The following is a 16,139-nucleotide window of genomic DNA, read 5'->3' as shown; positions in this document are numbered from 1 at the left end:
TTATGCACTTGAGAGGTCAGGGAGTGCCTTTTTCCCCCCTTGTAAAACATACCAATCTATATCTTAAAAGAGTTTAGTTTTGAAGTGCTACATAAAGCCATAGTGTTTTCTTAAATTTTTTATTTTGAAGAATAAAAAATTAGAATGAAAATTGTATTTTATTTTGAATACACTCTCTGGTATGAAGCTCTGGTATTATTAAAAAATATTATTGATTCAGTAGTCTTGGACTCCTTATCATAGAATACCATTTCTTTGGATTTGTTAGGTTTTTTTTTCCTTCCAATTTTAAAGTAGGAAAGAAGGGAAAAATCATTAAGAATGTCAACATTTAAGCATACCATTGCTCAAATTTTGAATTTTGACATGAAGTAGAGCCTTGTTGCTAGGTAAGGAGGATGGAAAGAAGAGAGGTGGTACGAACATAATCTCAATTACCTTGAGAGCTTTAAAAAATACAGTATTCATTTTTTTTTATTTCTTACAGTTTGGGTGAGAGACATGAGGAAAAGAATGGCAGTAGTGAGTATATATTACTTGTGCATTCCATTTTTCTGGCTAGAAAGCATTTGACACTTTGAGATAAGATATCGACTAATTTACAAATATTGTTTGTGCTGGGCCTCAGCTTATTTGCTCTGAAATCCATTCATGTTTACTTAGTATTACTGGATGCAGAGCATGATGGGGGAGGAGAAGCAATTCCATGGTTTCAAATTCCTCCAGGTAACCTTGGCTGTTGGGCTACAATAACCTGCTGCCTCTAGGCCGCCTCCTCCTGCTGCTGCTGCTGCTGCTGCTGCTGCTGCTGCTGCTGCTAGCAGGTTGCTTCACCATCCCATTTCTCTTTAAGCTCTTTCATCACCTGGGGAACCAATTGCCAGTATTAAGTTTCCTCTGTTTTAAATACTTAGAGTAATTTTTATTTTCCTTCCTCAAACCTAATGATATACCATTATAACCTTTAACTTGTGCATAAAATAAAGAAAAACTAAAAAAGTAAGTAACTAAAACTTCCCCATTAGTTAATGTTCATTCAATCACAAGATGGAAGAAACCAACTTCCGTGAACAAGGCAGTGTGTTTAGTGGCTCTCCTAACTAAAAGACTAAAGATTGTAGTTTGATTTGGAAGTCTAATGATGTTACCAGACATAATCTGACTGGGTGATTTCTTGCTTGTTTTGTTCCCTCTAGAGGGAATTTTAGTTCCCTCAATTTTAGTTTCCCTTTATCATGATACAAATTCCAAAAGAAGAACTGACTTTCTTTTTTTATTTTTATTTATTTAAAAAAAGCTTTTTTAATGTTTATTTTTGAGAGAGACAGAGTGTGAGCAGGGGAGGGGCAGAGAGAGAGAGAGGGAGACACAGAATCCAAAGCAGGCTCCAGGGTTTGAGCACAGAGGCCGACACGGGGCTCAAACCCAAGAATCGTGAGATCATGACCTGAGCGGAAGTCAGACACTCAACCGACTGAGCCCCTCAGGCGCCCCAGAACTGACTTTCCTAATAGCAACCAACCTCCTGGAGGCAGCCAGTCGTGGTTGCTGGGTCAGTTTCCCAAGCTCTGCCCACATTAGTGATGAAGTCTGTATCAATCCCAGATCGCTCCACTTTCTGTTAAGTTTGTAGAGCCAGGCTCTATCCTGTCCTTTTCCAGTTTTTATGCTTTTTTACTTCATCAGAGAGATGTTTCTCTTTGAAGGTGTTCACAGAGTTTGTCATGTGATTTATGAAGATCAGACAAAGCCTTAGGAAATTAAAAGGACCATTAAAAGACCATTTCGTAATGGTCACTACTGACTTATAGCGAACACATAACCTATCAGGCACTGAAGTGAATAACCACTTTGTTTTGAAGTTTAAATAGGTGCCTTGTTAATTATCCATCCCTACTAGAAAAATGTTTACAGGTTTAAACCTCAGTGTAATACACATTCACAAAAAGTAAGTCCCCAAAGCTGAAAGTAGAAAACTAGGCAATGAGATTGGTGAGATTTTAGGAGCCAATAAATAGCACTCTTCTCTTAGTCTCTTGAGTTCTGAGCAAATTTATGTAAATGAACAAAAAATAAAAAAGTATGGAATATCATTTTTCTCATTGGAAAGGCTGGAATGGTCTTTCCAAAGCAGACACACTCACTGAGGGCTAATGCTTTATACTCTGAGTTCTCAAACAGAATGAGATAACTCTTCAGAACTGCTTCCAGAAAGTAGGTCTTGGTCCTGACCCATGTGTGGTCACCCTCCTGGAAACGCAATACAGAAGAATGAATTCATCCAGTTAATCCAGAAATGGGAGAAAGGGCCCAAGTTGAGTATGGTCAATTGTTATTTCAATTCCGCCAATGAAATGTCAGTCTTTCCTGTGGCAGTGAGTAGAAATTACTGAATAGGTAGAGGATTTATTTTCTGGGATCAAGCTAGAGTATTAGAGCAGAAATGATCCACAGAAATTGGCCCCTTGACAAATACCTATAAAATATGTGTAATGTTTTTTTACTAAGAAAGTTTATCATGGGATAAATGCTTTATAAATTTAATATATTAAAATGTAAAACGCATAGCAAATGACTCCAAAAAAGTCAGCGTAATGATTATCACTTAAGTGGGAGTTCAATATCAAATCATTAGTGGACTTAGCATTAAAAAATGACCATGAATAATAGACCAGGCCATTAGTATTATTGTCTGGTGATTGTACAAAAACACAACATTTTGGAGCCTTATTCTAAAAACATGATATATCAATCAAAATAAATTACATTCACATTAAATGTTACTTGTTCTCCCATGGGAAGTTTAATATGATTTTACATGACTAATGACACTAAAGCCTACCATCATGAAGTAGAGGGGTAAGGCTATTGGCTGGGTAAGTACAACAGAAACCAGAGAGAAAGGATCTTTAAGATCCTGCTTTTTTTCCACTGGGATAATGTGTAGAGATTAAGGCACTACCCTTCTAAGACATTTTAATTTCTTCACAGAGATTTCTGGAAAGTGTTTTAACCCCTAAATATAATTGCCATAAAATTAAAGATGCTGAATGGGGAGGTAGAGTATTGTGGTGTGAGCATGTCAAATTTCCAACATGGCTAGGGTCCCAATATTTAAGAAGCCATAATCCAAAAAAAAAAAAAAAAAGCAGCCTTAATCTATATTTATGATTAGTTCTAATTTGTGTTCGCTTTTTTGTTGTTGTTGCCAAAGCCTTTTTAAAACAACTTTGTTTTGAAATAACCTCAAACATAGAGAAATTTTAAGAATTATACAGAAAGCTGCTGTATAACCTTTATGCATTGCCTTGATCATTAATGTCTTGCCACATTTATCATTCTTTTTCTCTCATCTTCATATTTATGTATGTGTGCCTGTATATCAATTTCCATACATGTAAATATTTCTGAGCTATGTAAAAGATGCAGATATGTTTCTTTATCCCAAAATACTTCAGTGCATATTTCTTAAGAACAAGGGCATTCCCTGTGCAATTATCAAAAGTGGAAAATTAACTTTAACATAATATTATTATCTAATCTATGGACCTTGTTCAAATTTTGCTAATTGTCCAATTACTATCTTTTATATAGTTGGGCTTTTAGATATGACTCTCTCAGACTTCAGATAAGGCATAGATAACCAAAAACAAGAGATCCCTTTTAGTGGAAACAGGTGGCTTTTCCTATACTGGGATTACTTATTCTCTTGTGTAAATATAAACTTTGACCTGCAAAGAGATTTCTGAAGGCTTCCTTTCAGAGAAGCTTCCCTAGCATCTCTTCTAAGTCATAGTTAATGTTAAATAGCAGACCTCTGGATTCTTTAAAGACTTTCCACCAACTTCTGACCTCCCCTTGGATGGTCCCACAAATACTTCCCAACAAACACTTCACTCAGTGTGAGGCTTCTGCCATTATTTTTTCCAAATCTGCTCTCATTCCTAGGTGGTGTCATCCCCTCAACATGCAACACCATACTGCCAGTGTTGGTCCTTGTATTTTGTTGCTTCCTATTTGATTACCCTGAGAGATTTCACTGGATTGTGTGATCCTGAAATCTGGATGAGACCTGGTACTGTGCTCTAATTTTCTTTTCTGTATGCACTGTTTCCACACTCCTTTCTCTCCCTGATAAACCCTCCCTCTCCTCCAAGACATTTCCATGCCCATTAGAGCTCTAAGTCAGCCCGTTGGGCCTGAGATTCCTAATTCACTCTGAAGCTTTTACCATCCGTACTTATCCTGCCAGGATGAGGCTGGTTTCATGGTGTAAACCTCCTGTGACACTGATTCTTGGGGACCAGCCTGTGTGTCTCATGTTATAGAAAATACATGAAAATTCACAGGTCCACATACACGTTCACACACATACACATGTACTATGTGACACTTTAACTGAGACCCTTATACTGCCAGCATTAGAACCTGTTATCTTATTCTTCATGTGAGGCAGGAGATGGATTCGATATTAGATTTGATATTTGTTTTATTGTTTTTTTTTAAAGTTTATTTCTTTTGAGAGAGGGGGGTGGTAGAGGAAGAGAAAGAGAGAATCCCAAGCAGGCTCTGCACTTCAGCATGGGGCTCAACGTGGGGCTGAAACTCACAAACCATGAGATCATGACCTGAGCAGACAAGAGGTGGACACTTAACCAACTGAGCCACGAAAGCACCCCAACATTAGATTTGTTTGTTACTGTTCAGATAGCTAGTTTAAACTTTTTCAGCCAGCCACCCCTAATCTCATGAGATATCTATCTATCTATCTATCTATCTATCTATCTATCTATCTATCTATCATCTATCTATAAACTTACATATATGTAATTGAGCTGCTATTGATGGCAAGCTAGAGCGAGTCAGCTGCTAGCAAGACAGGCAGAAGAATAGTTTGTGAGTCACAGAGCCTGAAAAACTAGGTGCTCAGTGCTTTTTTGCTGAATAAATGACAAAATAAAGAATACTTAATTTAAAAATATGCTAGGTCTAGCTCCAAGAAATTAGAGCATTTCAAAAAAAGTGCCTACCTGCAATTTTGATAAGATTCTTTTGAATGACCCTTCTTAGGTTAGCAAATGTTTAAGAGATAAACAGGGGGTTAAGCTTTCAATGCTCATGAGAAAGCAAATTACAGTATTTTTATTAAAGTCACATAATTATGACAATTAAAAACTAGATACGTATTGACCGCTAATTACCTATATTCACATATTTAGAAAAGGATTTTTAAGTAAATGCTACTAGTTGGCCCAGATAAATACCTTTTCATTTCAATATATTTATTTTAAATTGCTACTTAAAAACCACTCTGTTTTTTTCCCTAGAGGTCGGAAATCTTCCCTGTCATTCTTATAGTGGGCAGCAATGCTATGGAACTTTCCACATGTATGACCTGTGCTAATTGTTTAGCCTTCTCTGAAATCACTGTATCTGACCTGCTTGGTACTTCTCAAGCTCCTGACTGCTAGGTTTCTTTCTAGTTTTTTTCTCTTTAACTCTCAATTTGATTTTATAAAAGGAACCACAAATTTCCTGATGTGGACTCTTTGGTTCTTTCATTTTCTCTTTGATTGATTGCGTTAATTTTTAAAAATTAACAAGCTTTATTTTTTAGAATGGTTTTAGGTTCACAAAAACCTGAGGAAGTAGAGAGAGTTTCCACATCTCTCCCATCACCGTGGCATCTTCCCCATCATCAGCACCCCCATTAATGTGATACATTTGTTGCAATCCATGAAACAACAGTGGTACATCATTATCAAAAAAATCCCCATAGTTTACATTAGGATTCATTCTTGGGGTTGTGTATTCTATGGGTTTTGACAAATGTATAATGACATGTATCCATGAATATGGTATCACACAGAGTAGTTTCACTTCCTTAAAAATCTCCTGTGCTCCACCTATTCATCTCTCCCTCCCCCCAACCTCTGGCAACCACTCACTTTTTTTTGCTCGCTCCATAGTTTTGCCTTTTCTAGAATGTCATATAGTTAGAACCATACAGTATGTAGCATTTCCACACTGGATTCTTTATCATGGCTTCATAGCTCATTTCTTCTAACTGCCAAAGAATTTTTCATTATCTGAATGTACCAGTCTATTTTTTGATTCACCTCCTGAGAGACACTGGTTACTCCATATCTTTGATAGCATTTGGTATTATCTGTGTTTTGAATTTTAGCTATTGTTATTTTAATTTGAAATTCTTTAATGATGTATGGTGTTGAGCATTTTTTTCATGTCTATTTATCACCTGTATTTCATCTTTATTGAGGTGTCTAATTCAGATTTTTTGCCCATTTTTAAATTGGGTTCATTTTCTTATTTTCGAGTTTTAAGAGTTTACTGTATATTTTGAATAATAGTTCTTTATTAAACATGTCTTCTGCAGATATTTTTTCCCAGACTATGGCTTGTTTTCTCATCTTCTTTGCAGTGTCTTTTGCAAAACAGAAGTTTTTTATTTTAATGAAATCCAACTTAACAATTTTTTCTTTCATAGATTAAGCCTTTTCTGTTGCATCTAAAAAGTCTTGCTGAATCTAAAATCATCTAGATTTTCTCTTATGTTATCTGTTGAGAATTTATAGTTCTATGTTTTATATTTAAGGTTGTGATCTGTTTTGAGTTAATTTTTGTGAAGCATGAAGGGTGTAAGGTCTATGTCTACATTCTTTTTTCTTTTCTTTCTTTCTTTCTTTCTTTCTTTCTTTCTTTCTTTCTTTCTTTCTTTCTTTCTCTTTCTTTCTTTCTTTCTTTTGCATGTGGATGTCCAATTGTTACACCAATAGTTGTTGAAAAGACTATCCTTTCTCCATTGAATTGCCTTTTGCTCCTTTGTCAAAGGTCATTTGACTATATCTATGTGCGTTTATTTCTGGGCTCTCTGTTGTGTTCCATTGATCTATTTGTCTATTCTTTTGCCAGTACCTCACTGTCTTTGTTAGATTTAAAGTAAGTCTTGAAGTTGGGTATATCAGTACTTCAACTTTGCTCTTTTCCTTCAATATTGTGTTGGCTATTCTGGTCTTTGGTGTCTCAATATAAACGTTAGAATCAATTTGTTGATATCAACAACAAAAAAAAACTGACTGGAATTTTTACTAAAGTTACCCTGAATCTATATATCTACTTGGTAAGAATCGGAGTCTTAAAAATATTGGACAATATTAATAGTATTAAACTTCCTTTCTATAAACATGGAATATCTCTCCATATATTTAGTTAATTTATTTTATTAGAGCTTTGTAGCTTTCCTCATGTAGATATCTATCTATCTATCTATCTATCTATCTATCTAGTTAGATTTATACCTAAGTATTTTTCTCTCTCTCTTGCTCTTTCTGATACTAAGGTAAATAGTATTATACTTTTAATTACAAATTCCAGTTGTTCCTTGCCAGTATATAGGAAAGCAATTAACTTTTGTATATTAACCTTATGTTCTGCAAACTTGCTATAATTGCTTATTAGTTTCTGGAGGTTTATTTTTTGTTATTCTTTGGGATTTTCTACATAGACAATCAGGGCATCTGCCAACAAAGACAATTTTATTTTTTCCTTACCAGTCTATATACTTTTTATTTCCTTTTCTTATCTTATTGCATTAGCTGGGACTTCCAGTACAATGTTGACTAGGAGAGGTATGGGGACATTCTTGCCTTGTTTCTGACCTCAGTGGGAAAGCATTTAATTTCTCATGACTAAATATGATGTTAGATGTTAGTTTTTTGTAGATTTTCTTTATCAAGTTGAAGAAATTCCCCTTTATTCCTAGTTTGCTGAGTTTATTATGAATAGTATTAGATTTTATCAGATGGTTTTCTTTGCATCTACTGATAGGATCATGTGATTTTTTTTCTTCTTTAGCCTTTAGTTGTGATGAATTATAATAATTGATTTTTAAATGTTGAACCAGCTTTGCATACCTGGAATAAATTCCACTTGATTCCACTTTTATATACATTGGATTCAATCTGTTAATACCTTGTTGAGGACTTTTGCATCTGTGTTTATGAGAGGTATTGGTCTATAGTTTCCTTTCTTGTAATGTCTTTTCAGGTTTTGGTATTAGGATAGCATTGACCTTATGGAATGAGTTAGGAAGTATTTTCTCTCTTTTTGTCTTTTGGAAGAGATTGTAGAGAATTGGTGTAATTTCTTATTTAAATGTTCACTAGAATTTATCAGTGAACCCCTCTGGGATTTTTTATTTATTTATTTTTCCTCTCCTAGTTTAGAGTATTCTTGAAGAGAGAGATGAAAGCCATCAATGTTGTCTCTTCCAATGAATACCAGTGTTGACCTTTGCTAGGTTTACTGGTGATCTTACTATTATATCATCTGCTACCCCTTAAGATCTATATATTTTTTAAAAAATTAATGTTTATTTTTGAGAAAGAGAGAGACAGAGCATGAGGAGGAGAGGGACATAGAGAGAGGGAGACAAAGAATCTGAAGCAGGCTCCAGGCTCTGAGCTGTCAGCACAGAGCCTGATGCGGGACTCAAACTCACCAACTGTGAGATCATGGCCTGAGCTGAAGTCGGAAGCTCAACTGACTGAGCCACCCAGGCACCCCTAAAATCTACATTAAAAAGGAAAATAGGGGTGCCTGGGTGGCTCAGTCGGTTAAACGATTAAGCGTCTGACTTCAGCTCAGGTCATGATCTTGCAGTCCGTGAGGTCAAGCCCTGCATTGGGCTCTGTGTTGACAGATCAGAGCCTGGAGCCTGCTTTGGATTCTGTGTCTCCCTCTCTCTCTGCCCCTCCCGCTGCTCACGCTCTCTCTCTCTTTCTCAAAAATAAACAAAGATTTAAAAAAACTGTTTAAAAAAGAAAGGAAAATAAAACCCTGTATATTTTTACAATTAAGTTCTCCCTTTCTCCTCATCTAAATAGACTTAGAATTTCTGCTTCAAGCTTCTGATCAAAATACTTACTTTTAGTTCTTTCCAACCTGAGTTTTTAAAAATTTTTGAGCATTATTTAAATATTTTGAACTCAGTTTCACAGTGATCATTTCACTTGGGCATAAAGGTTGAGACTCTTATGTTTTACTATCCTGCATTGGTATTACTACTTGTGTGCATATTGTGACTGGAAAGACAAAAGATCAGGAATACTTTTTATATCAACTACTAATGAAGTGATTATAGTTTTAATTTCAGACTCCTTTGGTGAGCTGCCCTTTGTAAAAGGGTAAAGCCAGCCTGCATATGAGTGATTGCTGTGCTATAATTTAGGACTGATACACTAGTGTTTCCTATTCATTGTATCCAAATTACATGTCAGGCGCTTTATATGTAACACCTCATTTATCCTTACAACAACCTTATATTCCTCATTATTCACTGAGAAAAATCATGCTGTGGTGAAAAAGCTTGCCACACATCATACAATGACTCAGAATTTGAACTCAAGTTTGTCTGATACCAGGCCATGTTTCTAATGCCTATGGTAAATAACCTCATTTAATAAGTATATATTGAACCCATAAAATGTTAGATACTATTACGGTATGATACAAAGTTTTATAAAGGTGTGGTCAATTCTTTCATAGGACATATAATTTAATTAGAGATATAAAAAGATGCAAATGAAGCACCTTAAAACACAAGGGAGGGGAAAAAAAGTATGAATTTGCGATGGCTAAAGGCATTATGGAGGTTGTGATGCTCAGACTAGGGTTTATATGAAGGACAGATTATAGAGACATGGATAGGATATGGCAGGCCACTGAGGAAAGGCACAGAATGGACAAAGGTGAAAGTAAATGAGTGAAAGGTACATTCAGTTGTAGCTTTATGACAGAATGGTCAGGATTTGATTCATTTCTGATTCTAGAGCACCCAATGTGATACATAATAACCAGGAGTTCAGTAAATGTTTGTGATGTGAGACATTGAAGAATTATGCCTGAAAGTGGATGGGTTTGAATGTTTTGGAGGAGACATAATGAAACAAGTATTGGAAAGAAATAAACTAAGATAGGGGAGAGAAAGATGACAGGGAAACTAATTAGTAAGACTATTACAAAAATCTAGTTATGAGGCAACAAGAGTATCTCCCAGCCTAACAAGAAAATCTAGACTATAAGATCTTAACTTTTGCTTGACACCATCAGAGTTGGTAAGTTCACAGGGCAGCCAATTAGTCTGAAATCAAAGAAAAGACAGGTGCCTCCAAGAAGCTGGAAGGTGAGCACTGACTTACTAGTGGCAAAGTATGGGCAGAATTAGGGCTGCAATAGTAAGAAGCATTAAGCTAAAAATTTTTAAGGAATTGCTAAATAGACTCTAGCTGCTGCAGACAGGGATATTGGCACTCATTTGTAGGATTTTCTCCATGACTTTCTATGGGGCACTCTAGAGAATGATCAAAAGATAAGAGATCTGGAAAAGTGTCCAAGGAAAAGGTTTTATCCTGTATGAGAACTTTGTCTCCTATAGAACAAAGTCTTAGGCCACTGGGAGAAAGGCAGCAAACCCTGTTGTCCCAAGGCACAGGGAAGGCCCACTGCTGCTTGGAGGAAGGTAAAAGAAAAGCCTGTCTCTGGGGAGGGGCAGAAAACTTCCCTGACTCAGTGCCATTTGAGGACTCCTGCTGCTGGAGGAGAGCAGAAAACAGTGACCTGCAGAAGTCTTGCCTGAGACACAGGGTGCAGCTTAGCTGCCATGGGAAAGAAGATGGTTGATGAACTAAGCTCCACTGCCAAGACTCAAGCACACAGGACCTACCTGAGAATGAGGCTGGACCAGGACAACAGAGAACCTCCCAGCCCCTGCCCCCACTAATAAGTAAACCCTGTCCAACATGGGGGTAGGGGGAGGAACAAGAGTGTGGAGAGAAATACTTTCTGAGGCACGGGCATAGGGGTGTCTGAAAGCTGAGTACAGAGTAAGGAGGGAAAACCTTTCCCTTTTGTGTGCTGTTTAGAGGATAAACTGTAGGGAGGTGAAGATCCTGTCGAGGAGCCCAGATAGCAACTTAGATAGGGCGGCAGCAGTTGAGCAAGTATACAGTGATCGGATTTTGATTTTGTTTCTAAGCCAGAGCCTATAGGATTTGCTGATATATTAGATATAGGATGTAAGAAAAATATAGGAGTCGAAGATGACTGAAGCTTTTGGACTAAGCAGTTGAAAGGTGGGTTTGGGAGGTTAGGGGGCAAATTAAGAGTTCTAGATATTTATTGTAGAAAACTATTCATAACCATTTAGAAAATTCATAATTATCTCCACATTACCCTTCATATCCTTGTGTATAGGTGCTAAAGGAAAGGCTTGCAGAACTGAAAGCATTCTTATCAAGGTGCTTCTTCCATGAAGAACTGAACATTTCCCTGGTCCTTTTATACTAGTGGGCCTTGCTATCTAGTTTTGCAACATGGGAGATTTTCTCTTCATCCATAGTCTTGGTTGGTAGAAAATGTGACTTGAGACTTTAGAGATGATATTTACCACTGTGTTTCAAACCTTAGAACTAATTTGCAACTTTTAAGTTCCTTAATTTTTTGATGTCATCTTCCCTTCTCAATCTGGAGTCAGCAGTGCATGCGGATTCATATGCTAACACGTCTTTTCAAGTAGGAATTACAAACTTTATTGGAAGAAAAGGGGATATTGAGGATATTAGGAAATGGTTTCATTATTCGGTCCCTCAGAACTATTTATGATGCTCATAAGGGAAATTGTGTTTCAAAATAAAATGGATCTGCAGGTATTATTCCTTATTGGCTTAAAATGGAAGGGACAAACTGTTCCTCTTCAAACTAGCTTCCCATGGTAATCTGACCATAGGAAATGAAATAGTGTTTAATTGCTGAGGGTGGGGAAGAAATACTTTCTTCAAAATGGGAAATGTTTAGGAGCAGGATTGTAGAAACTTCAAGAATGCAGCCTTCCAGCCACCAGGATCACAATCCTGAAGTGCTACAAGGCTCACAATGAGGTTTGCAGACAGTGTCCCTCAAAACAACTGAAATGCTTGTTGAACATTCAATTTCTTGGGCTTCATCCCAGATCTCCTGCTTCACATTCTGATGTTGGGGCCAGGACTTAGCATTTTTAAAAAGTGATAACCCCAAGTTTAGGTCTCTAGTGTACCCTGCAGCTTCTGGTTTTCTCATTTGTGTCTCTCCCAAGTAGTAATATTTACCATGTATTGAATGTTGATTATGTATCAAGCATTTTGAAAATGTTATCTCTTTGAAATTTCACCCTGAAAAGAGTATATAGTCATGTTTGCAGATGGGAGTTATACTCAGAGAGGTTACATAGATTGCTCAAGTTTATATAGCTGATGAGTTGAGAATCTGGATTTGTTTCTACGTTTGTGGATTTCAAAGTCTACACATTTCCTGTTGTGCTTTGTGCTTCTCATATAAGTCAACATTTTTAGGCCATATATCAACTACTTGGCATTAGCCAAGGCAGCAAACTCCCACGTAGTCAGCAGAATTGAGTGCTGTTATTATTCTGATTAATAAAGTCACTATGGTACATATAAAATACCAGCATTCAAAACCTAGAATAAGACCTACATAAAATAATATCAAATGAGTTTAATTTTCTTGATAATGCCAAAGGTACTGGAGTATTTTGCAGTACTTTGAGATTATTATTATGAACCTCAATTATCATTATACAGTATTGAACAAAAGAATTCTATTCATTTTAGTGTTCTTGTTCTTTGGATAATTAATAACAGATAACACATGGAGTTCCATATGACAAAAATGAATGCTGTGTTTTGTAAATTCAAAGAACATGCAAATCTTCTATCAACTCTATTCATTCTATGAGCAAGGGCAGCCTTTTTCCAAGGGATATTGCTAGCTTATGTCAGTGTTTTCCAAATCTGGCTTTATAGCAAAATCAGCCATATGGATTACAGGTTATAGAAGACTGGAAAATTCTTAAAAATACAGATTCCTGGGTTTTACTGCTAAAGATTTTGATTTGGCAAGTCTTAAGTGGAGCCAGAGAATCACTGTTCAGAAAGCTTCCAAGTGATTCTCATGGAAGCCAAGTTTGGGAATATCTGGCTCCTGTAATTTGAAGATGAATGAATTTGAAGATGATACTAGGAGTATACAGTCACTCAAAATACCTTCATAATATGTTTTCAAACTCTAAAATTTCTCTTTGGGACAGCCATTCATTTAGATTCTTCCCTTTGAAAACTGCTTTTACAAGAGTCTTACCTTTGTGAATACATGAAACTAAGACATAAAGTATTTGTGGCTTCTGGTGCTTTCCTCTCTCAAGAGTGAGGATGCATAAGAGAATTTTTGAGAGAATAAGGGAGTGGAAGATTGTGGGCACATGGATGGGTTCAGAATATCAAAGTGAGGATTACCAAAACCAAACTGGTCCATTCTGTACATATGCCTAGAATAGTATTAGTATTAGTTAGTTTTGTGAGTTAGTTTTTGTTAGTTGTCTTCAAGGTTAGTATTGTCTTCAAGTCAGTATTTGTTGTTTTTCAAGTTGAGGCACATATTTCCAGAATCCTTTGAGTGTAACTCCTTTTTTCAATATTCTTAGAAAGAAGAGGGAACATTGTTTCCTGCTGTTTAAACTATTTCTAGTCTCAGACTTGGAATTGTGGGGCATTGGCATCCTGTTTTGTGAGATCAATAATTCCTGCTCATAACCATTCAACTTCAAGGAAAAGTTGATTAGAGATTTCCAGAAAACAGAAAAAAAAAAGAGGAATTATGTTTCCCTGGTGTGTTCTGAAATGAAGTGGCACCCCAGACCACTGATAAAGATATGTTACATTTTTGGAGGGGGAAGGGTCCTAAGTCTCCATAACATTTTAAACTGAGAACATTTTTTATGTGTTATATGGTACCATGAATGTTTTTACCATGAATCTGATTGGTATATTCCTCCTGGATTTTTAGTCAGTGGCTCAATTATTATTTTGGTTTGTTATATCCCCCAAATAAAAATGTGTACATATGTAATTATAGTCAACAAACAAACCATTTTACTAATTGGGTAGAGGTACTTTTTTCTAATAAAAAAAATATTTAAGGAGCACCTGGGTGGCTCAGTCGGTTGAGCGTCCGATTTTGGCCCAGGTCTGATCTCACTTGAATCTTGAGTTCAAGCCCTGCATTGGGCTCTGTGCTGATAGCTTAGAGCCTGGAGCCCACTTCAGATTCTGTGTCTTCCTCTCTCTCTGATGCTCTCCTGCTCACACTCTGTGTCTCTCTCGCTCTGAAAAATAAATAAACATTAAAATTTTTTTAAAATTATTTAATCATTTTTTTTTTTACCAGAAGGATGGAGGGAAGCACTGGTTATCTGTATCTTGAGTATGGTTGCTAGTTTCCAGTTCGCCAGTATTACTTAAGGACAGGTTCTGTTTGCTTGTTAGATATCACATGAGGGAGAACCTACAGAATCAAGGACTAGCCATAACCCAAAGGCATCTGGATTCAAAGAGAATCTGATTTATAAAGAAAGAAACACTAGGGGCAAAAGCAAGAATATTTTGAAAGAAACAATTGTTTCAGGAGTTTAAAAATATTTTGATAAAATGTTTCTGTGCCCTTTCCCTCAATATTTAGACTATGTAACAGGTGGACATGGGACACCTAGAATAGAGACTATATATCCCAGATTCCCTTATAATCACTGGGTAAGTTCCAGCCAATGCAGCATATGCAGAGTTGCTTGTGAACATTCTGGAAGGAGTCCTTAAAAGAGGAGTTTTAGGGGCGCCTAGGTGGCTCAGTCGGTTAAGCGTCTGACTTCAGCTCAGGTCATGATCTCGCGGTCCGTGAGTTCCAGCCCCGCGTCAGACTCTGTGCTGACAGCTCGGAGCCTGGAGCTTGTTTCAGATTCTGTGTCTCCCTCTCTTTGACCCTCCCCTGTTCATGCTCTGTCTCTCTCTGTCTCAAAAATAAATAAACGTTAAAAAAAATTTTTTTTAAAAGAGGAGTTTTATCACATTTTTTTCTTTCTTTCTTTCTTTCCATCTTCTGGCTGACTGGAGTGGTTGGTGCTAGAGGAGCCATTTTGGAATGTGATGTAGAAACTGTATATGGAAGATAGCAGAACAACAAGATAAAGGAAACTTTGGCCTAGGTTATTGTGTATTCGCATATCAGCTTGTCCTGGCCTGCTAACCTGTAATTATACATGGAACAGAATGCACTGTTATTTAGTTGAGGGACATTTAGCACCATGGTAAAGAACATAGACTCAGAAATCAGAAACCAGACTTGTTTGAATCTTGAGTCTGTTTCTTACTAGCTATGTGACATTGAGCAAATTAATGAATGATGCTTCCATATCCTCTTATAAAATAGGTTAATTATAACATTTAACTCATGAATTTGCTGTAAGGATTAAATGGGACAGTGTTTATAAAATACATAGATAGCAGTGTCTGGCACATGGAAAGCTATAAATAATAGCCATTATTATTTGAGCTATAATTATTTTTATACTTTTGAGATCACAGAAGAAACTAATCCTAATTAACGCAGATGCTCTGGTACATACAATAGCGCCTGGTACAAAGTGGGTGCTTAATTAATATTTGGAATGAATTTCTGTTTACCTTTAAGTTCACATACTATAACAACCTGAAAAGTGACATTAAAGAATATTGCAGCATTCATTAACCATTTGAATTATGAGCAAACCAATTAGAGACCAAAAAGGATTATTAGCTTTGTGTTCAGGTGATTACCTGGATATAGTAGTGTTCTTGGCACGGAATCCCAAGCATCAATGGCCATTAACCACATACAAGTTCAGCAACTGCTCACATGGTCACTGCTCTCAGTTCTCAGTCCTGTGCATCTGTCACGGCATAAGGCTGTTAGCCCATTGAAGGCTCCTCTGTTCCTGGCATGTGTACAGACTATCCCTGTGGCACCACCATTGGGATACACTCAGAAAAGACCAATCCATTTATTATTAACCATATAAAGACCATAATTAAGAAGGAAGTCCACAGCCAAGAAAATGCCATAATTTACTGAATTAAAACAAATTACTCAAAAACAGAATTATTCAATATTGAGGAAAGAGGTGCTTAGCTATTGTCTTTTTTTCTAAGCACCAGTAATTTGGGTCAACCAAACTTTAAGAGTGAGTTCTATTTTGT

Source organism: Panthera tigris, chromosome C1, assembly GCF_018350195.1.
Source record: "Panthera tigris isolate Pti1 chromosome C1, P.tigris_Pti1_mat1.1, whole genome shotgun sequence".
Lineage (NCBI taxonomy): Eukaryota > Metazoa > Chordata > Mammalia > Carnivora > Felidae > Panthera > Panthera tigris.
This window is presented reverse-complemented; position numbering follows the sequence as displayed.